The sequence below is a fragment of the Balaenoptera physalus genome, assembly GCF_965194825.1.
Source record: "Balaenoptera physalus genome assembly, chromosome: 2".
In the NCBI taxonomy this organism is placed as follows: domain Eukaryota; kingdom Metazoa; phylum Chordata; class Mammalia; order Artiodactyla; family Balaenopteridae; genus Balaenoptera; species Balaenoptera physalus.
The window spans coordinates 118,397,789-118,411,732 of record NC_138883.1 but is presented as its reverse complement, the minus strand read 5'-3'; the positions used below and the strand labels follow the sequence as shown (position 1 = coordinate 118,411,732).

The 13,944-nt window shown below is 41.9% G+C and overlaps 1 pseudogene across 1 annotated transcript; it reads left to right on the top strand.

The window, feature by feature from the left end:
- Positions 1-293: 293 nt before the first annotated feature.
- Positions 294-7,158, top strand: LOC309654901 (large ribosomal subunit protein uL11 pseudogene; annotated as a pseudogene). Its single transcript has one exon. The product of its transcript is annotated as a large ribosomal subunit protein uL11 pseudogene (transcript).
- The last annotated feature ends 6,786 nt before the right edge of the window (positions 7,159-13,944 follow it).

Below are 13,944 nucleotides of genomic sequence, written 5' to 3'. Positions count from 1 at the left end.
AATAGACATTTCTCCAAAGAAGACATACAGATGGCTAAAAAGCACAAGAAAAGATGCTCAGCATCACTAATTACTAGAGAAATGCAAATCAAAACTGCAATGAGGGGCTTCCCTGGTGGCGCAGTGGTTAAGAATCCACCTGCCAATGCAGGGGACACGGGTTCAAGCCCTGGTGCGGGAAGATCCCACATGCTGCGGAGCAAATAAGCCCACGTGCCACAACTACTGAAGCCCATGTGCCTAGAGCCTGTGCTCCGCAACTAGAGAAGCCACCGCAATGAGAAGCCCGCACATCACAACAAAGAGCAGTCCCTGCGAACCGCAACTAGAGAAAGCCCGCGCACAGCAAGAAAGACCCAACGCAGCCAAAAATAAAATAAATAAAATAAATAAATTTATTTAAAAAAACAACTGCAATGAGGTATCACCTCACACTGGTCAGAATGGCCATCATCAGTCTACAAACAATAAATGCTGGAGTGGGTGTGGAGAATAGGGAACCCTCCTACACTTGATGGGAATGTAAATTGGTACAGCACTGTGGAGAACAGTATGGAGGTTCCTTAAAAAGCTAAAAATAGAGCTACCATATGATCCAGCAATCCCACTTCTGGGCATATAACCGGACAAAACCATAATTCAAAAAGATACATGCACCCCAATGTTCAATGCAGCACTATTTACAATAGCGAGGACATGGAAGCAACCTAAATGTCCATCAACAGAGGAATGGATAAAGAAGATGTGGTACATCTATACAATGGAATATTACTCAGCCATAAAAAAAGAACGAAATAATGCCATTTGCAGCAACATGGGTAGACCTAGAGATTGTCACACTGAGTGAAGTAAGTCAGACAGAGAAAGACAGATATCATATGATATCACTTATATGTAGAATCTAAAAAAAGGGTACAAATGAACTTACCTACAAAACAGAAATAGAGTTACATATGTCGAAAAGAAACTTATGGTTACCCAGGGTAAGGGTGGGGGGAGAGATAAATTGGGAGATTGGGATTGACATATACACACTGCTATATATAAAATAGATAACTAACAAGGACCTACTATATAGCACAAGGGAACCCTACTCAATACTCTGTAATGGCCTATATGGGAAAAGAATCTAAAAAAGAGTGGATACATGTATATGTATAACTGAATCACTTTGCTGTACACCTGAAACTAACACAACATTGTAAATCAACTATACTCCAAGAAAAATTAAAAAAAAAAAGACTTCCAGCTTTTGGCTCAGAGGAGGCCAAGGTGCAACTTTCTTCAGTCGTCCTGAATCCGGGTTCATCCGACACCAGCCGCCTCCACCATGTTGCCTAAGTTCGACCCCAACAAGATCAAAGTCGTGTACCTGAGGTGCACCAGTGGGGAAGTTGGTGCCACGTCTGCCCTGGCCCTCAAGATTGGCCCCCTGGGTCTGTCTCCAAAAAAGGTTGGTGATGACATCGCCAAGGCAACTGGTGATTGGAAGGGTCTGAGGATTACTGTGAAACTGACCATTCAGAACAGACAAGCCCAGGTTGAGGACTGATCATCAAGGCCCCAAGGAACCGCCAAGAGACAGAAGGAAGCAGAAAAACATTAAGCACAGTGGAAACATCACTTTTGATGAGATTGTCAACATTGCCTGACAGATGCAGAATCGATCTTTAGCTAGAGAACTCTCTGGAACCATTAAAGAGATCCTGGGGGCCACCCAGTCTGTGGGCTGCAATGTTGATGGCCGCCACCCTCACGACATCATAGATGACATCAACAGTGGTGCAGTGGAATGCCCAACTAGTTAAGAACTGCAAAGAAAAATAAAGGGTTATTTGACAACCAAAAAAAAGAAAATTCTACTCTTGCCTGAAGAACCTTACTCATGTCCTCAGGTATTTAAACGGGAAAAGGAAAGACCAGTCAATATCAGTCTTGAGCGGAATCACCCACAGACAACCAAACCCTGCTACAATAGGTCTGCTCTTGAAATCAACCTAATCAACGACTAACCCCACTTCATTTTGAGCCAGTCATAGCCAATCATTTACATTTAACCTAAACCCCACATTTCCCCCAAGCCCTATATAAACCCTATCTTTTACTTTGTTCACAGAGATTATCTGTCACCTTGCAGTTCTCCCTTCCCTGGAAATAAATAATTTCTTAAATAAATAATTTTGTGTGTTTGTTTTTCTTTCTAGATTTGAAAGAATTGTGATTCCTTTAATACAAGCAAACCTAAAATGCAATGAATTAACAAAATAGAAGTTTAGATTCTGCTCACCTAGCAGTCTTGAACAGGCGTTCAGCTTGGTGGGGCAGCTCTCATCCTCCCTGTCATTCATAGACCAAGATTCCTTCTATCTGTCATCTTTCATGGCTCTGTCACCACTTGCATCCAGCTGGGAGGAGAGGAAAGAAAGAGTTTCATTGTGTGTGGGTATGGGGGGAGGTGTTTACTAGGCCAGTCCTGGAAGTGGCACCCATCGATTACCCCTTAATCCATCTTACATCCCATTAGAGAGAATTTAGTCTAGAGGTTATATCAAATTGTAAAGGACAGAATGTATATAAGTAGGGAGCTAGAGGTCTCCATTACAGGGTGTAAATCAGAAAACATCTTAATTTTCGTCTTCCACTGGCCCTTTAGTTTATTCTCTATGGCTGGTTTTCCCTTGCCCCTTTCACCTTGGTCAAATCCATCAACTTTGCTAATTACTCTTATGTATTAAAAGTCCTCCTGAAATGCTAGTCTCCCAAACAACATCAGTTAAGTAACAGAAATGCCCAGCCCCATCTAATAGTCATCACTCTAAAATTGATTTAAGATTGAGGCTTCTTCCTCTCTTCCAGCGTGGGCCTCTAGGATGTGAGTCACCTCCTATGGAAAAGGAGTGTGTGATCAGTTTCATTCTTTCTTCATTCAGTGCTTCCACTTTCCTCATCTTGTTGCTACTGTCTCTAATCCTTCCAAGCTGGGTGGCTGCTAGTTCGTCTGGTGTCTTTGGATAGATTAGAAAAAGGTTCCCCCTTCTGGGTGAATGCAACCCCATGGTGAGAGAACTGCACCTCTGTGTGAAGTAGAAAAGGCAACTCTTGCTCCAAGTAGACACAACCCCGTGCCAGGGCATATGGTTTGGAGAGTGGAAAGCAGGCTGGATTTCAGCCCCCATTAGCACCTACAGTCAGGTGCCATTTTCGGCAAATAACTTACACAACCATGAAGCCTGTTAAGGTTGGAACATATGGAGGAAGTCACAAGGGAGACTGTAATGTTTGTACTTGACTAGTACTGTCATGAGTGGCATCTGCATTCTCTGGGGTTTGCAGAGGTTTAAGGCTTACTCTTTTTTTTGCAGGTTGTATCTCTGAGTTCTTTAAAGCTCCATCATTCCATCTTTGGGGATCTCATCTCTGTACTTTCTTTTGCATAGATGAGTACATTGCTTTTGTGGTTGTTTGTTTACAATTCTTTCTTGAGTCTCCAGGCATCTGGTGATACGCCTCCACCTTCCTTCTGCTGAAGTCCACTCACTTCTTTTGGCAGCTTTCTTGAACAGGATCCAAGACAATGCTTCTCCAGAGCTCTTGCATGTATATACCACATTTGGACTAGAGAAAACATGCTCATTTGACCTATTGTTGGGAGTTCTGTTATATTCCAAACCACAGCCTCATCTCTACCCCACAGGATGCCTGAGCCAGTCCTTTACCTTTTATATATCCCAGATGTAACTCAGACATCAGCCACCGTGTCTCTCAGATTGGAAGCAATATTACATATTGCTGCGTGTTCCCAGCAAAATTCCTTACATCAGTGTGAGGCAAAGGGCATACACACCTCAGGATGAGGTTGAGGATGGTGGCAATGACTCAGTACAAAGTACAACAGCTTCGTCTAAAAACCTGGACTCGTCTATCTTTTTTTGAATCTCTCCAATGCCTTTTGTAAGCTGGAGGTAGGTGGTGAACTAAGAGTAAAAAACTGATTTTCTACACTCTCCCTCTGCAAATCCTGTGTTGGTGAATTTGCATCTAACTTTGAATATGACCTTATTGTTTTGGGGTCTCAGCCAAATCTGAGACTAAGTGAGGTTCATTTAAACATCTTATCTATACATATCTCTGGAAGTATACAGATGGAACAGAATATATTGGTTACCTTTGGAGGGAAATTTGTTGGCACCGGGAAGCTGTGGGAAGGAGAATTTTTCACATATACTCTTTTGAACTGTTTTAATTTTAAACTATATATATACGTAGTACCTATTTAAGAAATTAATCTTCTAAATGTATATTGAAGTACATTCCTACAATAGAGCACTTTCCAACTCTTAAGAAGAATGAGCTAAAAATTCTGACGCAGAAATATCTCAAAGATGTTGTTAAGGAAGATACAGAACATTTCATAATGTACCTATTTACATACAATAAAATTACACATAATTACATGTTTTTTAATACATGAGGAACATTTCCAGAGCAATTTTATTGGGATAGACTAAATTACGTTGTAGCAACATATTAAACTTGAAATCTCAGTTGTTTACCACAGAAAAGGCTTATATTTCTGGTGCATACACATGTCCATTGAGAGACAGGCAACTCTTTTAGGGCAGCTGTTCTCCATGTGGTAACTCAGGGATCCAGGCTGTTTCCATCTTGTGGCTCCCTCACCTAAAGGCATGGCCTCCACAATTGCTGTAGCATGGGGAGAGAGAGCTAGAGAGTCACACGCTGGCACTAAATGCTTTGGCTCAGGAGGGCACATATCACTTCTGTTTATAGTTCTTGAAGTAGAACTAGTCTCATGAGCCCTGCCTCACTACAAGGCAGGGTAGGAAATATTGTCATTCTTCATGCCCAGGAAGAAGAAAACAAAATGGGTTTCAGTATCATGTTGACATTATCTCTGCCACAGGACACATACACAAAATGGTAACAGGAGGAGGGAATCTGGATCTGAAATCAAAAGACTTACTTTTCACAGTACTATTTACTATATTCACTGTATATTAAGTATGTATGTTATTTGGATTTTTTTTAACCATTGGGTCATGTATACTTTTTCAATGAAAGGAATTATTAACTTTAGCATCAAGGGATACTAAAACTAGTTTTATGAGGAATAAAGTATAGTATAAAAATATCTCCCCACATGATACTTATTAATTACAAATGGACAAAGAATAACTTTACAATGGAAAACTTGACAGACACCACCTTAACTTAGGGATCAAAGTTAAATAACATCACCAGTAATGGGACAAATAGACATCTTGTGCCTCCTGATTTAATGAACTGAGAAAAACACAGCATCATTTTTATGATATTCCTGCCAAAAATGCATAACCTGAACTTAATCATGAGGAAAAAACAGATAAAACCTAAATTGAAGGACTTTATACAAAATATCTTGCCTGTATTCGTCAAGTGACAAGGTAATGAAAGGCAAAGAAAGACTGAGGAATTAATCTAGACTGAAGGAACTAAAGAGACTAGTCAACTAAATGCAATATGTAATCCTGGATTGGATTCTGAACCAGAAAAATACTATTTCCCTCATTGCTACAAAGGACATTATTGAGACAATTAATGAAATCTGAATAAAGTCTGTAGGTTAGATGGTATTATTGTAACAATGATATTTTTCTGATTTTATAATTGTGCTATTGTTATATAAGAGAATGTCCTTGTTTTAGGAAACATACACTCAAGTGTTTAGGGGTGAAAGGGCATCACATCTGCAATTTACTCTCAAATGGTCAAATGGTTCAGGAAGTAGTTATATATCATAATATATATATATATATATATATATATACATACACACACACACATATAAACATACATACCTATATATGTGTGAGAGAGAGAGAAAGAAAGAACAATAAAGCAAATGTGGTAAAATGTTAACATTTTGAGAATCTGAATAAAAGGTATATGGGGGGTCTTTGTAATTTTCATGCATCCATTCTGTAAGTCTGAAATTCTTTAAAAATAAAAAGTTTGTAAAAGTGACCAGTAACTAACTACACTTATTAAGTTTGTGACTTCTAAATATAATGCTGATCATCAAATTTTATTTGTAATAGAATAAAGGTACAGAGTAATTATTTCAAAATTATATCTCACAGACTTATGGTGAGGATCAAATGTTGTAATATGTATAAATACAGTCTGTTGTCATTATTTCATTGTTTATGTGTGAATACATTGTTTTCATTATTATTATTATTTTCATTTTGGCTGAAGTGGGTGATTCCTACCGGAGAGTAATAGAGGTTGAGGTTGAAAGAGTGACACGAGAAAAAGACAAAATCTTTTGATTTTGAAAAAGATACCGATGAGTCTTCCCTGGCGGTCCAGTGATTAGGACTCCGAGCTTCCACTGCAGGGGACCTGGGTTCGATCCCTGGTCGGGGAACTAGGATCCCACAAGCCACATGGCACAGCCAAAAAAAAAAATACAAATAAATAAATAAAACAATACGTAAAACTAAATTTTAAAAAAAGAAAAAGATACGGAATGCCAGGCAAGGGGGCTTGGATTTTGCCTTGTAAAAGTCACTTTTGGGATACTGAAAAGTCGTTGCTTACCAAAATGGGATGGGGGAAGCTGAATTCTTAGCAGTGCTGGTAGTCTCCTTAGGGATCAGCTGATGAATGGTCCAACCTCCTCATTTTAGTTAAGCTGGTGGGTTATGCAGATGAGGCATCCAGACTAGAGTCTTGTAGATGAAGCTGTGAAGGTTCAAAGATTGAGAGGGCAAATAAAGAAAAACAAAGATGGGGGCTTCCCTGGTGGCGCAGTGGTTGAGAATCCGCCTGCCAATGCAGGGGACACGGGTTCGAGCCCTGGTCTGGGAGGATCCCACATGCCGCGGAGCAACTAGACCCTTGAGCCACAACTGAGCCTGCACGACTGGAGCCTGTGCTCCGCAACAAGAGAGGCCGCGATAGTGAGAGGCCCGCGCACCGCGATGAAGAATGGCCCCCGCTTGCCGCAACTGGAGAGAGCCCTCACGCGGAGACGAAGACCCAACACAGCCATAAATAAATAAATTAAATAAATAAATAAAAATTAAAAAAAAAAAAGGTACTGCTTCATCAGGCACATTTAAAAAAAAACAAAAGAAAAAAAAGAAAAACAAAGAGATGAGAAATGTCACATTACCAGGACCAGCTACATAATTTGGGGGGCCCATTGTGAAAAGAAAACTCAGGGCCCCTTGTTCATAAGTTATTGAGAATTTCAAAACAGTAACAGCAGAACATTAAACCAAGCAGGGGATCCTACTGAGCATGGGGCTTCATGTGACAGCACAAGCCACTAACCCATGAAGCTGGCCCTGCACACACAATACAGCAAGGATGTCCACATTCTGTCATTCACCCAAGGTCGCTAGGTACTTTCAGTTGAAAGGGACTGGAACCCTGATTCAAAATGGCTTCAGTCATGAGGAAATGTAGATGGCAGAAGGTTGTTCTTCAGGCATAGTATGAGCAATGGCACTTGAAGTCATCAAAGGCCCAGGTTCTTTGAGGCAAATCTCTATGCTCAGTGTATGGGATTTGCCCTCAGGCTCCATAACATCCAAGGTATGAAATGGGCCAACTTCTCCTGTTCTCTCTGAAGGGAGCAAAAATTACTTTCCCAGGAGCCTCTCACATTTCCTTAGCCAGAATTGGGTCCCATGTCCATGGCAGAAGGTATGCGGAGCCATGATTTGATTAAGCAGTCATGATGCCCCTCCTGGATCTTGGAGTGGGGCCATCTTCCCTTGAAGCACAGGGCTACATGGAGGGAGGCGGCACCTGGACAAAATCAGGGCTCTGGTGGGAAAGAGGAGAAGGAGTTTTTGCATTGGTCCCTGACACACTGCTGATTCCAGAACTGCTGATACAAAGGCAGCGTGGTGGGTTAGCAACATCATGCTGTGTGAGAGGGAATGATGTTATACGATTTAACCTTAGGTGGGTCACAAAAGTATATTTTTATTTCAATAAAGACATGTTTATTCTTATGTATTTATTTAAAAAATAAATTGTAAGAGGAACACAAAGAGCATAAGGAAAAAATTGATAATTCAAACTTATTAAAATGAAGAATTATTGTTCATCAAAGACTCCATTAAGTGAGAGAAAAGGCAAGCCATATATTGCATATATGTATATGCAATACATATATCTGACAACAGACACCAAGAGCACGTGCATACACACACACACACACACACACACACACACACACACACACATATCAATACCTATACATGCATGGGGTGGGGGTGGGGGGAAGATGGGAGAAGATGCTGTAATTGTGTAATTTGTGGCAAGCCAAGAAGGGTCCTTGGGGTTCTGGAGCAAACCCATGCCATCTGCAGTGGAGAATTAAACACCCTTTGAAAAATATACACACATGCTACAATACAAAAAATCAATAAGAAAAAAACTAGACAACTCGATTAAGAAAAGGGCAAAGTACATGAATACTTCACAAATGAGGATATGCAATTGACTGACAAACATGAAAAGTTTCTAGCCTCATTAGTCATCAGGGAAATACAAATTAAAACCACAATGAGATACCACTTTATGCCAATGAGAATGGCTAAAATTAAAATGACTGATGATATCAAGTGCTGCTGAGGATGTGAAACAAGTGGAACACTCATTCAGTGCTTCTAAAAGGGTAAACTGGTACAGCCAGTTGGAAAATTATTTGGCAGTACCTAGTAAAACTAAATATGTCTATGACTCGGCAATTTAACTCTTAGGTATGTGTCCTCAGACAGGCATACATGTGTACAGTAGAAGACATGAATAAGAACATGACTAGCAGTGCTTTTCATAATAGCTAAGACCTGGAAACAACCTAAGTGTCCATCAATGGTAGAATGGATAAGAAAATTGAGTTGTGATCACACAACAAAATACTATATATCAATGAGAGAGAAGAAATTATTACTATACACAACAAAATAGATGAACTTCACAAACATAATGTCAAGAGAAAGAAACCAACCACAAAGAATACACATGTTGTAACTCATTCCATTTACATAAGGCTCAAACACAGGTAAACGAGTACACTCATACTCATAGCAGTGTTATTCACAATAGCCAAAAGGTGGAAGCAACCCAAGTGTCTAGCGACAGATGAATGGATAAACAAAATGTGGTGTACACATACAATGAAATCACTCAGGCTTAAAAAGGAAGGAAATTCTGACACATGCTACAACATGGATGAACTTTGAGGATACTATGCTAAGTGAAAAAAGCCAATCACAAAAAGACAAATACTATATGATTCCACTTACATGAGGTCTAAAGTAGTTAAACTCATTGAAGCAGTAAGTAGAATGGTGGTTGCCAGGGGCTGGGGCGGGGGAGGAATGGGGAGTTGTTTAATGGGTTATTTTAGTTTGGGAAGATGAAGAGTTCTGGAGATTGGTTGCACAAGAGTGTGAATGTACTGAACCCTACTGAACTATACACTTAAAAATGGTTAAGATGGTAAATTTTACGTTACGTGTATTTGACCACAGTTAAAAAAAAAAAGGCAGATAAATGAGTCTATGGTGATAGAAGGATAGTGGCTACCTTGGGGGAGAGACATTGACTGAAAGGAGGGATGAATGAGGCTTCTGTGGTGCTGGTAATTTCTGTTTCTTGAGCTGGGTGATGGTCACCTGGGTGAGTTCACTTGGGATTTATGCACTTTTATGTATGTATATTCTTGTGGCATGCATGGTGATATGTTGTCCAGATCGCCCTGCAAGGAAGGACCTGCTGCTCAGCTGCAGCGAGAGTGGTCAGCAGACAGTCTCCAGCTGTTAATTCTCTCAGAGCCTACAGAGGGCCGCCTTGCCTGAGGTCACCCCCTTCCTGGGCAGCCGGAATCTGGTGACTGAGCAAAGTAGGGGTATAAAGGTCCAACCATTTAGACTTGATGCTAGACAAATCTGATGGGATTTCTCACTCCAGAGTGAGCTGCTGATTGGCTGAGACTCTGCTGAGTCTGCAGCACAGGTTGACTTTCCCTCTGCCAATCCTGCTCTCGTTCCCTTCCTTTCACGGGTGCAGATCTCTAATAAGCATTTTACACCCCAAACTCTATCTCAGCATCTCCTTCTTGGGAACCTGACCTTTGACAGTTGGTACCAGAAGTGGATGAGAAAGCTGATGATAAGATGGGGTTTTGGAAACAGATGACCACCCATCTGACAAGGAGGACCCCATTACTGGAGGTAGGTGGAGCACAACCAGGGGTGAGTTGGGAGGGTGAAACGATAGAATGGAATGCTCTATCCAGTGGACTAGAGGGCACAATGTACCAGATGCTTGAGATGTGTGGAGGGAATAGTGCTACATGGATGATGGATTGGATGGCTATTGCTAATCCAACTGGATGTGCACATCTCATGCTAAAGTCAGGGTCCTGGTTGGAAAAACCTGAAATTCTGACACATGGCATGGAGATATCAAGGTGGATGTCCCTAAAGATTTTAAGTCCACGAATTCCTTTGAATCTTCTGAGCCTGCAGAAGTGACCCACTTCTCCCTAGTAAGAGCCAACATTCCCTTTCTGCTGGGAGACAGTGCAGATGCCCCTCCTTCACAAAGCAACAAGTACCCCTGTCATGATCTGCCCCTACTCCCTTCTTAGCCACTTGGCCTATACTAGGTTAGCTGCAGCATAACCGAGCTATGGAAGTGCTGAGCCTGATAAGGGAAGAAAGGAATTGTGACCCATAGGAGCAGCAAGGTCTAGCCAGCATGTACCCAGGAGCCAGAGAGGATAGATATGGAACTGGATTCTGAGGGTACTTGATGAAGGGGGAAGAAACATAAAATTGGAAATGGAAGAGTTTATTGACTTGGGATCCCTCTCTTGAGTTACAAGATTCAATGTCTTGGCAAAGACCAGGAGATGGTGCAAACTCACCACTAGGATGGATCCTAGAAGCATGGAAAAAGCAATGACCCATGCTAAAGGAAGCTTAAAGTTAGGAGTGCTGTGGATGTTGATGGAGGTGGGATTAAAAGGCTCAGATAAGTGAGAATGCTGAATAGACTATGGATAACTAGACCTGCCAGATAATTATGCTCTATGAAAAGGACCCGAAGACACACTATTTACCAAGGCCATAAAAAATTTGCTGGTGAGAGGCTACCAGAATCTCTTAAAAAGTTAAGTGGTAGCTCTCCTCTGTATACCAGGGCTGATGAAAGAAGAAATTGTTTTGGTTTGTTTTTTAATTAATTTATTTTTGGCTGCACTGGGTCTTCATTGCTGTGCGCGGGCTTTCTCTAGTTGCCACGAGCGGGGGCTACTCTTCGTTGCGGTGCGTGGGCTTCTCATTGCGGTGGCTTCTCTTGTTGTGGAGCATGGGCTCTAGGCGCACAGGCTCAGTAGTTGTGGCGCACGGACTTAGTTGCTCTGCAGCATATGGGATCTTCCCAGACCAGGGCTCGAACCTGTGTCCCCTGCAATGGCAGGCAGATTCTTAACCACTGCGCCACCAGGGAAGTCCCGAAGGTATTGTTACAGAACTTGGTTCACCGATAGCAATGGGGATCATTGGACCCTGAAACAATAAAGGCCAAGCAGCAGTGCTTAACTTCCAGAAACTAGGGGATAGCAATTATCATAATGACTGGTAAGAATAGAGTGGCAGTCAGGAGAACCTGGCCCAGAGAGTTATGGAGATGGTTAATAGAGCAAAGCATCCCTAGAGGCAGAATAGATGGGCAATTGTCAAGGGTATTACCAGCTGCACCAGCTAATACCAGCTGAAGAAATTAAGGAGAGATGACTGGAAGACTGAAGGCAATAGCCACAAGAAAAAGTCGCAATCCCTTGCCCTGTGTCCAGACCTGAGCCAATTTTCAGACCATGACTGAAGAGGTAGCGAGTCCCTAGGAGGAAGGACCCTCAACACTATAGCAAGAATACATGATTCCACCAGTCTTTTCCCAAAGAGACCTATGGCCATTTACTTGTGTAACTGCACTGGGAAAGGGGGAATACAGCATATCAAGGTCTGTTGGACACAGGGTCTGTGTTCACATTGATAATGGAGAACTCAAGTATTATCTTCCCCCTCCCCATTAGGGTTGGGGAGGCACATAGAGGCCAGGTAATAAGTGACATCCTGTCTTAGGTTTGACTTACAGTGGGTCTACTGGGTTCTTGGACCCACTCAAGGGTCATTTCCCTGTGTGTATAATTGAGACTGGCGTTCTCCTGAGGGTCAACACAGAAAAGTGATGAGAGTGGGGATTAGTTCCATTCTTAAGCATACAAAGGATGCAGGGATGCTGGTTTTCCATCATATCTGTTTAATTCACCATTCTTACTCCTGCAGAGCCTAGATGAATCCTAGAGGGTGACTATAGACTACCATGAACTCAACCAGGTACTACAGCCCTGATTGCAGCTGCTGTACCAGAGGTGGTAAATTTACTAGAGCATAGTACATTGGCCTCAGGTGTGTGCTATGCAACCGTTGATTTGGCCAATCAGAAAAAAAAAAAAAAAGACAAAACAATTGCATTTACATGGAATGGACAAGTATATACACTTAGAGTTTTCCCCCAGGGTTATGTCTCTTACCCTATGTTATAATATAGCCTGAAGAGATTCGAATATCAGGAGATACTGCAGAGCATCACACAGATGCATCACATTATGGCGTTATGATAGGCCAGATGAACAAGCGTGGATAGTACCCTGGAGGCCTTGGAAAGACACATGCACTCCAGAGGGAGCTGTGAAGATTCACGGTCTTCTACGTGTATAAAATTTTTAGGGCATGATCAAGGGCATGATGACTCTCCTCCAAAATAAAAGACAAATTACTGCCATCTTACATGTACCACAGAAGGAAGCACAACGCCTGGTGGGCCTCTTCAGGTTTTAGTGTCAGCACATTATACACCTAGGGATACAGCTCCGGTCTATGGTAGAAAAAAGGCAGACAGCTTTGAGTGAGGCGTAAAGCAGGCCCAGAGCACATTGCATCCCTTCCATCCCAGAAGGGCCAGTGGCTCATTCTCACAGGAACAGACATGTATTCCAGGTATGGGTTTGCCTTTACTTCCCACAGGGTCTCAGCCAGCACCACTAACCAGGGCTTATTGAGGATTTGATCCACTGTCCTAGGATCCCACATAACTGGATCAGATCAGGGCCCACTTGACAGCAAAGGAGTTGTGAGGGTTGGCCCATGACCATGGTATTAATGGTCATATCCTACGCTGTGCCTGATGCAAGAAGATGCTTGGGGCAGTCTGCTGAAGGCACAGCTGAAGCAGAGGCAATACTCTGCAAAGATGGGGTGCTGTTCTCCAGGATGCAGAACATGCATTGGGTCAATATAACAGTGGTGTGCCACATATGTTTGGGATTATGCTAGAATGGATAATCTAGATTACTGGTATCGGTGATCACAGATTGACTCTCCATGCCCAACACTCCTTTCTTTCTAGAAATACATCAAATCATTCTTTCTAAGTTTACAATTATTTTGTATTGAAGTATGTATACAGGTACACAAAAATGTAAATTCAAATTGTACCTTGGGGACTTCTCTGGTGGCGCAGTGGTTAGGACCCTGTGCTCCCAAGGCAGGGGGCCCAGGTTCGATCCCTCGTCAGGGAACTAGATCCCACATGCATGTTGCAACTGAGAGTTTGCATGTCACAACTAAGGAGCCCGCCTGCCGCAACCAAGACCGGGTGCAACCAAATAAATAAATAATAAATATTAAAAAAAAATTGTACCTGTGCAGATTTGTTTTACGTTTCTTTTTACCCCTCATTGGATCAGGGGTTAAAACAAGATATTTTTCCTTTCTTTTAATTTTGAACTAATTTTAAACTTACAGAAAAATTACAGGACTAGGACACAGAACTTTTTTTGTCCTGAGC